At 33.8% G+C, this 16,035-nt stretch overlaps 1 long non-coding RNA gene across 1 annotated transcript in view; it reads right to left on the bottom strand.

Annotated features, from left to right (window-relative positions):
* Nucleotides 1-16,035, bottom strand: part of LOC148282866 (uncharacterized) — a 57,839-nt gene that overhangs the window by 20,591 nt on the left and 21,213 nt on the right. The gene's annotated exons all lie outside the window — the stretch shown is intronic.

Below are 16,035 nucleotides of genomic sequence, written 5' to 3'. Positions count from 1 at the left end.
CTAATTTTTATACTTCTTCTTTTACCAGGTAGTAATTCAACAATGTTTGATTATGTCCAAATGCTTGCAGACTGGCTGGATTTCCTCCCTAGGGAGTTGTTCGTATTTAAATTTATTTCAACAGAGAGGGAAAAAGTTTTCGAGAAGAGTCTAGGCATTTACAGGGCTTATGACCTGTCATTGGCTGGTTTATGGTGTATGGTTGGTGAATGTTACACAGTGTGTAAAGTGGCCACTTAAACCAGCCAATGACAGGTCATAAGCCCTGTAAATGCCTAGACTTCCATATTCCCTTCTCGAAAACTTTTTCCCTCTCTGTTGAAATAAATTTAAATTACTTATGGTGCTTAGTGCTTACATTATTGACATTAAATACATTTAAATTTACTCTGTTTTATCTTCCAAATATTCGTTAATACTATAGTTGAGGTGATTTTCACAAAAATGGCGCCAATATGACACAGTAATAATAATAATTATAACATTTATCTATTAAGAACACTTTTAACACTTGTTAACACAAATGTTTTGATAAAATTGATTTCCTTTAATTTATTTTTGAAGTTCACTAAATATTTTTACTGCCATGCATATTGCATATAAACGAATAAACGATTTTTTCGCTATTGTAATTTTAAATTTACATTTATTTCTAGCACGCATTCATTGTTTACTTTTTTTTCCAATTTGACTAATAAAAATACATAACTTCTGATTTTAGCGAAAATAGTATTTCTTTATCCAGTTTGATGCCTAAAAGAGAACAGGGTGAAGTTTTTTGAATTATTTTAGAATTTATCATTATTATTTCTCATTTTACAAAAACATTTACTTGCATGGCGAAAATGATCTAAAATTTACGAAAAAATATTAATATAAACACATTTCAACACACATAAACACGTCGCGTCGTCATAATTGACGCGTACGTAGATACTCTCTATGTTTTTTACCCTGCTAGGAATTGATCCTGGGACCTCCTGCATGGTAGGCGAATGCGCCAACCTTTATTTTATTTTAGTTAAAGCACAACACGCCTAAAATTCTTGAGAGTTTATGTAACAGAACTTTTGTAACTTAAAAACGAAGCTGGAAGTGCGTCTAAGATTGGCATCACATTTGATGGTGTGTACACTGTGATCAGATTTATGTACAAGTAATATGTAAATATTCTAAAACTAAGTGCCGCCTATAACTTACTTTTGTTATTACTATTAATATTTATCTTAATTCTCATATTTTCCCTACTTTAATATATTTTTAATTCTTATATTTGATGCATTATCTTCTGTCACCTGTTTATTGTATCACAAATGTACCTAAAACAAATATCGAAAGATATATCGCAATGCTTTGGATGCATAATTTTATTTTTAATGTCCTGTTCGTGGTTTTATTATTTGTGATATTATGTTTTACATTCTACACATAATATATTTTCCACACTTGTTAATATCTATGAGTCGTTACTTCTTATATTTCTAAAATATTTATATTCTCGCTAATAAATAAGAATTCCTATCTTTAATATTTAAATCTGTCGGCATCACCTAGTCGAATAGTAATGTATCTTATATCCACACTGTAAGAGAGTTTTCTTTTCTCGTGAAGCTTTCTTCCTAAAACCGAACGGTTGTATACTTATGTTTTGTATCACTATAATTTCGCTATCCAGAATGAAATCACATTGCTATTACGATTCCTTACCTTTCCAGGCACACTATGATTTATAGTAATTATTTCTTTGATGAATATATTATTTATCCTAATTGTTATTCTAATATTTTATCTTTTTAAAATATTTGTACTTCATTATTATTATTTATTCATCTTACTTTGAGTTGTTTTTTTTATTTTTTTTCTGTCATAAACTTTCTACAGCTTTTTTTAATCCTTATCATGCCTATGGCTGGCCTACTACTAAAATGTTAGAAGTCTACGTCCCATGACCAAGATTTTTTTAGAAAATGTGACTTTTACTGACTATGATATCATCGTGATTACTGATAGTTTCTATAGCTCCGTGTTCGATGATAGATATGACGTTTTCCGGTCTGATAGAAATCCGATAACTACAGATTATTCCCGTGGCGTGGAAGTGATTTTAGCAGCAAAGCGTAATCTCAATGCATCAATTATGCGTTAATGGGAGTCAGAAGCTGAAAATATCTGGATACCTATTCGGCAAAAATCAAATAAATTCTTACATGTGTGTTGTGCATATCTCATGTTAAAGAAACCAAATGATTGCTTTTTAATTTTAGGTGATTTAAATGTATCTAATATTTGGTCCGTGAGTCCACAGTGCTACCACGGGACCACAACCCGGTTCGCGTTACGATCTAGAGTCTAGACAAAAAGTACATTCTAAACCCGCTTTTAAAATTTACATTGAGCACACAGAAACCAATATCCGTAAATCCCTTAAACTTTTTTGGGCTTATATAAAATCTAAACAAAAATCTTCTTCCATCCCTTCATGGCAATATACAACGAAACTATTACTGACTCCGGGCATGAAATTCGTGAGCTATTTGCTACCTTATCAATTCCGTTTACGAAAAGCCATCAGCTGTATCAAGTAAACGGACGGATACGTTGACTAATTCTCCAACTAATATTTATAGAAGTAAATACTGATTTAATCATAAAGTACATAAAGAATCTCGATTCCACAAAAGGAAAATAAGAAGTGGGAACCTTCAACTCTGGAATGACTATTATTTATATAAAACTAACGGACAAATTACTGAAATGTTTTTTCCTACAATTTACAATGCCTTTGAATTCAGGAAAATGCAGAAAGCCGGCTTTAAGATAACCTAAATCTTCACGGATCACGGAGGGTTCATGACGTCGCTCACCTGTTGATGCATTGTCCCTTTTTCAACTATAAGAGACGAAAGCTGATCTCTAAAGGTAGGGGTACCTCTCTGGGGATGATAATCTATGTGACTGCGGACGTAACTCAGGATAACAGCCACCTACAGACATGCCCGCTCATAGGAGAAGGTTGCACTCCCGGAGACCTAATTGTGGCAAATGAGAATGCGATATCCGTCGCCGCATATTGGAGTGGCAGGGTTTGATCCAGCCGGACACGCTAAGTAAAATAAGTAATAAATGTATTTTATCCTTTACTTACCTTATACTTCATATATATTATTTCGAAGATAATTTCATTACTTTACGAGATGATTAATTTAAAAGAGGAGTAAAATGACTAAAATTTCCCCTGAGCATGTCGAATATCCCCCCAGCAGAGGTTTTACGAGTCTCTAATTTCATTTTCATATTTGAAAAGATAAAAAAAATAGTTCCTGCTGAAATAAATTTACACGGTATGAAACGGAGAACCGCAACTTAGATTCGAGGCAGGATCTGTTATGAGGGATTCTTCTTTGTGAAATATTATTCACTCGTAGATAATTTGTTTTGAACGTAGCCAGCCAGCAGAGCTGCCAAGAAGCGGGAATAGAAAATAAAGAGGTGGCAATAGAGCAAATGACAAAGGAAATCCATAAAATCGAAGAACACATAAAGTTGTAGCTAACCACGGAAGAGAACAAGTAATTTTCTTCACACATATTTAATATTTTAATCGCCAATTTATTAGTTAGCAGGGCCGTGGCCAGGGGTACGCGAGGCAGGCTCTGACTGCCCTAACGACTTATTTGAGATGAAAATAATCTAGTGAATTATTAACAACGACGTTAGTAAACACCATAGACATTACTTAAAGTCGGTTGCACAATTTACTCAATTTTTGGCCGTAAATGAACTAGCATTGCGCGATATATATCGCGGAACATCACCAAAATAATTTATTTGGCAGTCCTAGAATACAAATTGCTTGCAAATAAATCAAACTTACGGAATACTCTCAATACATACGAGCTAACGCTACGTATTGACCTCTAGAAATACCATTGAAATATATACAAAAAACGTTGTTCTTCATTGCAGCATTTTATATTTCAGACTGGCACCTGAAGCATAAGGCTATCATCTTACCTTCATGTAACAGATGATCGATATACGCAGCAAGTTCATAAATTCAATTAGTTCGATCGGAAATGCAAAAGTTCCTACAAAAGTATTAAAAATAAGTTAAATATTATTTTTTTAACCACTTATTTTACATTTTTTTTACCAAACAGTTTCGAAGCTACAAAAGATTCCTTATCAAGGTATAATTTAGTAATGAATCCCATCATGATTTATAATTTTAACACTGTCTACTAAATATTAAATCTAAATCTAAACATATGGAGGTAATAAGTCAAATCTTTATGGCAATATGGCATGCAGTATTTTGTTTTTGTGTAAGTATTCCGAATTCGCAAACTATCTCATAGTAAATAACCATAATTGTAATTAAGATACTCGGTCAAAGTTTCGTGTTGAAAATAAAACACAGAAATTTATAACTTAGAAATTTTTGAAATTAAAGCAGCAATAAATATTGTAAAAAAATAAAATAATAATAATTGTATATTTATTTCTTGTAGTCCACTCCCGTATAGTTTTAGAAATAATAATACAAACGATCGAATTTCAAACCCCCTTATTCCTCACCCCATACCTTCGCAAAAAAAAAATGCTACATGAAACAAAGACTTAACGTATTATCTCCATATGTTTAGATTTAGATTTAATACTTAGTAGCTTAGAGTATACAAGTCTATAATATCCACTCTAAGCTTAGTAGACACTCAAAATTATAAAATGGGAAACGATTTATCACTAAATAATTATTCATTATTCAATAAAAAGTTGTTTTATTTTAATTTTAATTATAATGAACGCTTAAAAAGTAAGTGCTTCAAATATAAAAGATTAAGAGTACTAACATTTTCATGAAAGTTTTATGCACGGATTTTATGAGCATTTGAGTAGGAAGCTTTTACGTCAATCCAGTATAACACCTAATAGACATTTTAGTAGAGGTTTGGATTAGATCAGCGACAGTATATCGCAGTTGATGTGGCAGATATATACTACTACACCAAAGGCCGAAGGAGTCATCTAAAGTATTGTAGAAATAAACTGTCCACTGCAGCGACAGTAAGCAAAGATAACGAAGCGCATGGAGAGCAAAAGAAATATTTCAACCGGCAAAATGATGGCGATCATTATTTCCTTGGATTGGAACCAACAAACAAATGCTGAGTACTGTGTAGACTTGCAATAAAAACATCCGAATACTGCGCTCTAGTTTTCACAGCATTGCATTGCGTCGGTTACTATAATTTAAATTTACGAATAAAAATATCCATGTGTGCCCATTTCCTTATTTAATAAAACTAAGTATTATTTTAGGTCTTATCGTCATCAGTGGCGCTACAGCCCGCTGTGGACCCTGACTTTTTTTTAGGATCTGTCTCCATTCTTCCCTGCACCCTGCGGATCTTCTCCAATTCGTCAGGCCGATTGTTCTAATGTCACTTTCCACATTTTCCAGCCGTCTTAATTTTAGTCTGCCTCTGCCTCGTCTGCCTTCCGAAGTGGTATAAAGAATCTTTTTTGGGGTACGATTATCATTCATTATGTGCACATGGCCCGACCATTGTAATCATCTTATTTTTATGAATTGTGCAATGTGATGCATCTAATTATGATTAAACCGTCTCCTCGAAACTCCGTTTTGGTAGATAGCACCAAATATCTTCATTAATAATTTTCTTTCAAATTCTAATACCATGTTTTCATCTCTTTTGGTCATAGCCCAGCATTCGGCACCATTTGCAATGACTGGTCTGATGAGAGTTTTGTAAATAATGGCCATTAGTTTTTCTAGAGAGTAATTTGGATCGCAAATGCTTAAATAAGCTATTTTAGGTCTTATAATTGACCCAAATTTTCGCGATTTCGCAAATATTTTCGATTAGTCGTAGACATCTCGTTAAAAATTTAGAAAAATAAACAAGTGGTAGAACAGGGTTAGAATTTCGATTGTTGGATCCAGAGTCCGCAAAACTACCATGTACCATAACATACAACCAGTCATTAATGACATATCAAATTTAAAATCCGATTTTATCAAAATCCAAAAGGAAACCATTTCACACAACATATCTTCCTATCATATCGCATATTTTGGCCCTTAAACAGATAATAACGATATCTTATCTAACACTTGTAGCATTTTCCAAAATTGTAATCGAATACCAAATACATTCTTCGAATAGGGGATTGAGGTGGAACTACATGTTTCGTTCTCAAAGATTTTTTCCATCTCTGTTGAAATATACGTAAAAATTGTAACAATAATAAAAAATAACAGGGTTAAACCCAATATATTATTACTATGCTGATGAATTAGAAATTTTTATTAAATTATTGAATTCTTAAAACGAGTACACATAATATAGTCAATGATTGGTTGATGATAGCTGACACATGTTCATGTTTGAATTTTTGTTTATTGTAATTTTTTTTTATGTTTGTTATTATTTTTATTATGTGACCACTTTTATCCAAAAATATTGATTTTCATGTACAAACATTTTTTTTAAATGTCGTGTTTTTGGCTGATAGAATAATATTTTTTTGACTGTCTTATAACAAGGTTACTTACTTTAGTTATACAGTCAATGTAATTTTATATCAATGTAATAATTTTGAGTATGTATAATAAGATAAATAAATAATATCTTACGAGTAACGAAAAATTTCCTTTATCAAAAGAGTCTATATCATAGTAATTTAAAGGTCTAGTGCGATGCAAGTGCCGTAAATAAGTTTGATATAATTAATTCTAATTAAAATACGCTTTCAAGTTCAAATATAAATAAATAATGTATTTATATCCGAGTCCACAGTTCGTGAATAAGTGGTTTAATTTATTTCACAAATATCCGCACATCGAACCCTTGACGCCTTGACCACGCAAAGGTAGACGACCTGAGCACCTGAGTGCAAAATTAATCTTTAAATTAATCAGATGAAAAACACGTTTTTACATAGTTTTATACTTTTTTTAGAGATGGCAAAATACGAATTTATTAAAATTCTCTACACCTTCCATTATAAAGTAAAATAAATAAAAAAATATTGCGAATTTAAAAATTACTGTATTTCTTAAATGATTATTTGACACCTTTGTTTAAAAGGTACAGGATCTAAACAATGAATGTCGAAATATGAAGTTTTGAGATTGAGCGTTATTAAGTTGTCAAACCTCTCGGTCATTAAAATAAACTTATAAACATAAAGTAACCTGCTTAATGTAAATAGTCAATACTGTTTTATACTATCTAAAATAGTTTTCATCAATATTGAATTATCGCCTTACTTCTAGCATTTTTTATTTATTCATATGAAAAAAAACATATTTATTTATATTATTTACACTTTTACATTGTTTGTATTCTTTTTTTTGTACATAATAATGTTCCCTCACTGGGATGTGGTGTCCCGTGTCGAGGGAAACATTTTACAAAATGTGAAACATGCCCAAGGTTAGCTATTTAACAAAGTTAACATAATATTAACAGCTTGCCCACCACATACCGCACACCGCATCTAAGGACGTAAAACCGTCTAAAATCTGGTACCCTTAGCATCTTTGTGCTGAAAGAAAGTAATCCAGAAGTACATTATATGTACTTCATTGGATTGAGAAGAGAGGGAAGTGACTGGAAGTGACTTCACTGACTGGGATTAAATTAATTGGACATGATCAATTCGCCGAAATGATTACAAAACTTTTTAAAAGCCTTGAAATTCTTTTTAGAAGCCACCAGATCTGTATATCCGACAGGACCTAAAACAGAGCCACGGGTAGTAGCGAAAAGCTCCATTCGGTAATCATAGAAAAAGGGAAAGGGACAAGACCACAGGATGTGTTCAGAAGATTGGTTAGGATATTAACAATAAAAAAAACTTAATTAATTCAAATAACCTAATTATCATTAACATAATAAACAATAAGAAAACAAAATAATCATAAAAAACATAACCAATTTATATAGACCAATAGAACAAATTTCATAAACAGTACACACATTTTACCTATTTGGCTGGATCCACTCATCGACTATCCCTAACTCTATGAGGCCAAGAGCCCTGTGTTGAGACTGTTGAGTCGGGACATAACATAAAAGAAAGTGGAAGCGAGCATATTATTAAAGAATACTACAAAAACAATTGCTACATAAACATCTGGACAACACGTTTAATAGTAATATATAATTTGACTGGCATTTACCCTTTATCACCAGTATGATTTTTTTCTTGTTCATTACCTTGGAAAATAGAGCAATGAGGAATTCCAGCCCAACCCGGAATTAATTTTTAAAAATGTTTTCGTGTACACGTGAATATTTAAAAATTTTGGAGTAGGATGAAATATCTCAAAAACGCACGCAAAAATAAATAAAAAATGTTAAAAATAATATTCATTTTAAAATCGTAAATAATGACGTCACTCCTTATATCTACCTGTAGTATTTCCGGTTTCCGCTTTAAAGTCCCCGCACCTTGTAAGGAACGTTTTGACCATAGAAAAAAAGAGTATAGAATCCAGCAAATAATACTGTGTTGACATTTCAACCAGAGATTATGTCAACTTTCTAGGTTTTTCTAAATCGTAACGTTCATAAAAACAATCATAACATAGAAATGAGCAAATTACGATCAACTAACTGAAGTAATCAAATCAAAATTCCATAGATTCTTGTGAGTTTTGTTTATTGTGGATAACTTATATAGCGCCATTTTCGTAATAAAATACCTCAAGGGCGCTTTACATGGTGATTCTACTGTTAAGTTAATTTAATTGAAGCTTTAAATTTGTAATTTGATTAAAATAATTTATTTTGTTGTCACGTGCTACGAATTTATTCAAATGATTTAGAGAACAAGTGGGTTTTAAGTTTTTTCCGAAACATCACTTCACTTTCACAGCCTCGCACCTCTGCTGGGAGAGCATTCCATGCCATAGGGCCTGCGACCGCAAATGCGCGCTCACCAAATTTAGTGCGCTGTTTGCGTAGAGGTATAATAACTTTTCCTCTCGCCGTAGACGTAGCTGATCTAAGCGTGAGACGCCTGTCAGCTAGTTCATCTGGAATGCATAGTTCCCTTAGATATTCCGGAGCCGAGTTGTGCAGTGACTTATACATAAGCCAACAGAGTTTGTATTCGACCCTCTGTGGAAAACGTAGCCAGTGTAGTTCCCGAAGTAGTGGAGTGATATGACTGAACTTAGAGATTCCGAAAATAAGTCTTGCTGCGGCATTTAATACAGATTGTAGGCGAGTCATTTTGTTCATTGGTAGACCTGCATAGATACCATTACAATAATCGACTCTAGACACTACAAACGCATTTATTAATTGACGGGCGGCATCAACCGGCAAATTTTTGCGTATGCATTTAATTTGTCTCAGCTGGTAGATGCATGAACTTATCGTTCTACTAATTTGAGCGTCAAGAGATAGGTCAGAATTGAGTAAAACTCCCAGTAGTTTAACGGTGGGTAAAACGGCACTCCCTACATTGGGTAGAGCCGTATCCTGGATCAAATTCTGTCGTCTGGCTGAAGCCACCCACAGTTGTTCAGTTTTTGATGGGTTTAATGTTAGTCTGTTTTCAGCCATCCAGTTTCCTATTTTCTTGATGCATCCATCAATTAAATTGACAAGCACACTTCTCTCGCCTGGTTTGCAATAAAAATAAATCTGCGTATCATCTGCATAGCAGTGCGACCACAATCCACATTCTTTGATAATGTTCTCTATATCTTTAGTGTAAAGGAGATAGAGAAGTGGTCCGAGTACTGACCCTTGAGGCACTCCTGTAGACACCCGAAAGTTGGTTGAGCTTTTACCCTGGAACACGACTGCATATTCTCTTTTATTAAGATATGAACTGAACCACATATGTGCCTGATCACGGATACCATAAGTTTTCTCCAGACGTTCAAGCAAAATATTATGGTCTACAGTATCAAATGCAGCACTCATGTCCAGAAGAGCCATCAACACCAGATTACCAGAGTCCACCGACGTTATAATGTCAGACAGTACTCTTATCACTCCCGTCTCCGTGGAATGAAAACGTCGGTATGCCGATTGCCTTACCGAAAATAAAGAATTCCGCTCGATATAGTTAACGAGCCTGTGAGAAACTATTTTTTCTAGTATTTTTGATACGATGGGAAGATTTGAAATAGGGCGAAAACTGGAAAGATCTTCCACATCTAGTTGGGAATTTTTTAAAAGTGGAGTTACATTTGCTTTTTTTATGGCTCTCGGAACAATGCTGCGCTCCATGGATGTATTAAATAAATCTGTTAAAAATGGAGCTAATACGTTAATGCATTTTTTCAAAAGCCATGTTGGCATCGGATCTAATATACATTGTTTGTTGGGTAATGCCGCAACAATTTTTTTAACCTCATTTATAGACGTTGGTTCAAATTTACTGAATTTTTGAAGGGCATTATCTAAAATTACAGGTTTTTTCGCTGAACTACACGCCAGTCTGATTTTTTCGACTTTATTTGTAAAAAAGTCGGCAAAATCAGTGGCAGTAGCGCTTGTGTTAGATGTCTCTGCTATACAGTCACCACGAACAGATTGAAGGCTTCGCCAGAGTTGTTTTGGAGACTTTTTCTGTTCAGTGATTTTTGTACACCAGAAACTAGATTTTATTTCTTTTATAAATGTCCTATAAGAGGCTTGCATATCTAACCATATTGATCGGTCCAAAGTTGACAGTGTGTTTCTGTATTTGCGTTCTAGACGTCTTAGCTCTTTCTTTTTGAGTCGACAATTTTCGTCAAACCATGCATCAGATTTCCTTTTTCGAATAGTTTTCGTGGTAAATGGTGCATGTTTGTCTATCAGGTTAGATAGTACCTCATTGTACAACCCAACCAATTGATCGACGTCGTTTGAGCGACGGTCAATGTCCGGACCAATCAACGATGTCAGAAGTTCGGATTTAAAATGTTCTAAATTTAATTTTCTCCATGGCCTTGATGCGAGTGTTTTGTAAGTTGGTGTTGGTTTTTGGATATTAATTTTACAGTGCACTAATCTGTGGTCTGAAAGTCCGATGTCTGTTACAAAAACTGTGATTTTTTTATCATAATTCCGTCGTATTATAACATCAAGTGTACCTCCCGCATCATGTGTAGGGGTATTTACTTCTTGTGAACAATCGAAATCACTTAAAAGTGCATTAAAACGAACCGATTCTGAATCCGTCTTGCGGTCGAAACGAATGTTCAGATCTCCAGTTACGTATGTTACTTCTGTACGAGTGATGGCCCATTCAAGTAAAGGTGTGTTATTGGCTGGAGAAATACAACTTACCGCGGTCAGTGAAAGTAAGAACGCCAACCGATTCATGACGTCACTACTGAAAAGTGACACACTGATTACAGTGATTTGGCGCGGTATTTGATAAATGTAACTTAAAAAAATCATATCTTTGTAAATAAAGCACAAAAATATATATATATTTGCTTAGTTAAATAGAAAAATAATAAATTAGAAAACAGTGGAATTCCTCATTATGTCAAATTGTATTAAACAGATATGTATGTAGATCATGTGAACTGCCGTCAGATTAGTTGAAAACACATAAAAAAATACATCCAAAATACAAAAATACATTTCCTGTACTATGTACCCCTTATTTGTAATTTTGACATCAACTTACAAATAAATCACGGATCATGTAAATTTTTTCATTTAAATAATGTTTTTGAACAATATCTGTTATCCTTTTTTACTTTGTTATGTATGCTGAAGTTATGGGGTTGAAATGTTTATGTTTTTTTCTTGTAATTTAATTTAATAAAGAAGAGCACCAACTATGGACAAATCTTTGTGCTTGTCCAGGCGAATGAAGAATACAGTTATATGTGTGTGAAAAGAACCTAGGACGACTGTCTTCAACGCGATAGATAATCTCAGGTCCCTCTCTAGGGACCTATTTCCACTCGACGGACCATTAATTTCCATTTTACCTTTGTAGAGTAGAAATAAGTCCACCCGATGTGTAGTGATTGGCATGTTCGCCTACCATGCTTGGGATGTCGGATTCGATTCCCGGCAGAATCGACGTAAAACATTGTTTTTCAACATGGTTTTAAATAGTAAGAGCAATATGATAATGAGGAAAGATGACAATATCCGACATAAGCCCTCCATACAATTCGCCAAACTCACAGTGAAAGGCGCAATGAAGGGCAGTAGAGTTTTTTCAATGAATAATTTTTACTTTTGCATTACAACAGGCCAGGAGGCCCAATTACAGTGGTGAATTACAGCACAGAAGACCCAGGCTTGAAAAAAAAAACATTTTAATTTTTCTGTTCTCACCGGGAATCGAACCCGGAACTTTCCATCGGTGAGTCAAGCGTCTTAACCATCAATAGGTTTGTTTTATAAGAACAATACTCTACACTAAATTATATATATCCGGTATGTTGGAATAACTATTGCCGAGTTCCCGGAGTCTAGTTAATGCGGCTTTACAAGTATACACTGTCCGTGAATTGTTGCTGCAAAACGGTGGCACCTGTCTAGTCATTCTTCCAGGCATCCTGAAGTTGATGAGAGATAACAGGTCAGGGTAATCCCATATTGAATTTACAATGTTGAATAAATTGAAAATTTATTAATTATGATGCTGACGACGCGACGCCCCACACGTCGCGTCGTATACAAGGATGTCGTACCATTTATATGCCGATGATTTGCAATTGTACATTCATTTCGAACCCGTTGACATTGTTGAAACACGTAAAGTAATGTCACTTGCACTCGAGAATATCTCTTCATGGACAAAAAAACATGGACTTCTCATAAATCCAACAAAAACCCAAATTGTACTTGTTGGTAGTAAAAAATGTTTTCAAAAGTCAATTGTTCTTCACTTCCTCTTTTCAAAATCGATGGAACAGATATTCCATTCGTGACTTCAGTCAAAAACTTGGGTATTATTCATAAGCATTTAGGGTGGCACGATCAGGTTAACGAAGTTAGTGGTAAACTTTATAGCAGATTGCAGTCACTTAAAAAATTACAGAATTTCTTGCCAATTAATATTAAGCAAACATTAGTCCAGAGCTTACTTCTTCCACTCCTTGACTATGCGGATGTATGTTATCCAGATGCTAACTATGAATTACTTGATAAGTTAGAAACGATTGCAGAATGTTTGTATACGATTTATGTTTGATTTTCGCAAATTCGACCACATAACCGAATATCGCACGCAACTACACTGGCTCAGTATTAGGCATAGAAGAAACATCGGCATTCTATCACTTCTTCACAATATTTTGAATAATCCCACTTCGCCTGTTTATCTGAGGGAGCTCTTCTAACCTCTATCACAACACGGACTATCTCTTCGTTCTAGTGACGAGAGAACCCTTTAAATACCCTTTCATCGCTCTTATTTTCTTGCCTCCTCTTTCACAGTAGTAGCTGTTCGACTGTGGAATAATCTACCCACTAATGTTAGAGACGCCCCTTCTTTATGTACATTTAAGTAAAGATTGAAATGTCACTATCTAAATATTTAAGTTGTTCCTTTATCCTTCTTCTTTCCTTCCCATCCCTTCTCCTTACTTCATAGTATAGTGTTATTTTTTAAATGTATTTTTATTATCTTAATCTTTGTTTTTAATTTTTGTATAAAATTTTAAGATTCAATATGTCCATGTACTTGTAATTTTCTCAAACTGAACGGTTTGGGTAGGTAGGAAACAATTGCTTTAAGGCAATATGCCCGCCCTTATATGTATATAAATTGTATATGCATATAAAGTAAAGTAAAATAAATAATAAATAAATTACATTATTGCAAGGAATAATTTACGGAAAACGCAGTGTGGCAAGACGTATCTTCTGGCTTCAAGAGAGTGGTTCCACTGTCCATAGCTCCAAATCTTTATTCAGAGTGGCTGCGTTATTGCGCGTTAAAAATTACCATGAACATTCTATAATACAACAACGTTTGAGTATGTCCAAATGCTTGCAGACTGGCTGGAAATCCTCCAAAGGGAGTTATCCATATTTAAATGTATTATTATGAATGGGTATTATTATGAATCTCACCCGCACGATAAAGGTTTCAGCTTCTTTACTTTACAAAAGTCAATAGATGAAAAAGTGGAGGAAATGTAGATGTTTGAACATGGGCAGAATGGTGAATGTTATACAGCGTGTAAAGTGGCCACTTAAAGCAGCCAATAACAGGTTATAAGCCCTGTAAAATTTGCATATTCCCTTCTCAATATTTTTTTCCCTTTCTGTTCAAATTTTCTAATAGTTTTTCCTAACCAAGTATAGTATTTTGACTCCGCTGAGTTTAAAATTGAATCCACTTTACCCTCATATTAAACATATTTATTATCTTATCTATTAAGTTTTATCATCTGTCTAATAAGACATGTTTATTTTATGAACACCGTTTTCTTACTATCTCTAAGAGTTGATACCACAAAAAAAGGTTTTGTTTTTTATATGGATACACATATAAAAAATAACAACAAAAGATTAAAAGCAAAGCACAGTCAACGGAAAAATACATAAATTATATATGAAATCAAAATCAGTCGAATTTCGTATAACTGGGTTAACTAATCTTTTAGGAGAGCCCTTTAGCCCTTCACAGGACACCTAGAATAAAGTGTTACATGCATAGATATACCATCAGATTTGAGGTCTTCATTTCCGACAATTTTGAATTAATAATAAGTTGTCACAAGGACATCGTAATAACATAAAACACTGGTAGATCTTCTACTCAGCTTTTTCAAATGCAATAGGTTTTATTATCTTCAAAAATAACATAATATATTTATGATATATGTATTTTATAAAAGGCTAAAGCGTCCTTCACTATCTTCAACAGTCTTAATATGTTTGAACGCGTACTGAGAAATCTTTACAACTTCTCAGTGCGAAGTAGGCTCGAGAGTGGCTCGATGTTTCGGGGGCTACATGATCTGAAAAACTCTCTTATGATAGATAATATCCAAAAAAAGTTTCTGTGATATCTCTACACGAGAGAAGGCAGGTATTATCCTTGGCTCTACCCGACCGAGTTTCTCCAGGGTATGCTTGGCATAACAGTTTAGAGACTAGAAGGAATGTGTATTTTACTACATATTTTTATCGATTGTTGCGCGTTATGTTCGATAATCCTGAGATTATGATAAGCATTGGTTTGAATGTTCCTGGTAATTACCTAAGACAGCGTCAGCATAGATTGTTTCATATTCAAATATACAAGACCAACCGGTCGATGGTTATGCCTGTTGGAAGAGCTACAGCTATGCTGAACAACATCGCTCTGGATGTTGATCTGTTCCATATATCCGAAGGGTTTTTTTTTTTGGTTTATCTAAACTGCCTAACTAAGGATAGCTTCCCCGTTCTAAGGCAGTAAATTATGTATTAAAAAGTAATTACAGTTTTATAATTATGAGTGCTTTTTCAGTCTTAAAAGTAAATAATAAATATACAATGAAAACATAAATAATATCAAAATCTCTATATCCTAAGTCCTAAGTCATTACAAGTAAAACAAGAAATCAGCTTACGTCCTTCTACATCAGACAACAATTTCTCTGACTCCCTCCGACCACTATGGATTAAAAATGCAGTCAACACTTTCCTCAGCCTGGCAATCCCACCACATTTCCACGAATCTGGGATAAGGTTATATATCCTCGGGCCTATATAATATTGCTGCCTTTGAGCCAAAAAAGTATTAACTCCTCTCTGTAGAATCAGATCAGTTAAACCAAAAACCAAACCAAATATTTGCAACTTTTTTGTTCTATGCAATATAGCGAAATGCAGTCTCTACAACTACGGCGCGTCATTACTTGCATATGATACTAAAAGAAACCAGAAAATAATATAATAAAATAAATATAAAACAACATTGTTTTTGACCACCTTTTTTTTCTACCGACCGGTTTTTAAACTACACAAGTTTCTTTATAATTATCTAATATACTCGTACAATAATAAGTTAATTATACTTTTTTATTTT

This window comes from Micrasema longulum, unplaced genomic scaffold, assembly GCF_059751315.1.
Source record: "Micrasema longulum isolate JH-2025_06_02 unplaced genomic scaffold, ASM5975131v1 h1tg000281l, whole genome shotgun sequence".
Classification (NCBI taxonomy): domain Eukaryota; kingdom Metazoa; phylum Arthropoda; class Insecta; order Trichoptera; family Brachycentridae; genus Micrasema; species Micrasema longulum.
Note: the sequence above shows the minus strand (reverse complement) of the source record. Positions and strands in the feature narration are given on the sequence as shown.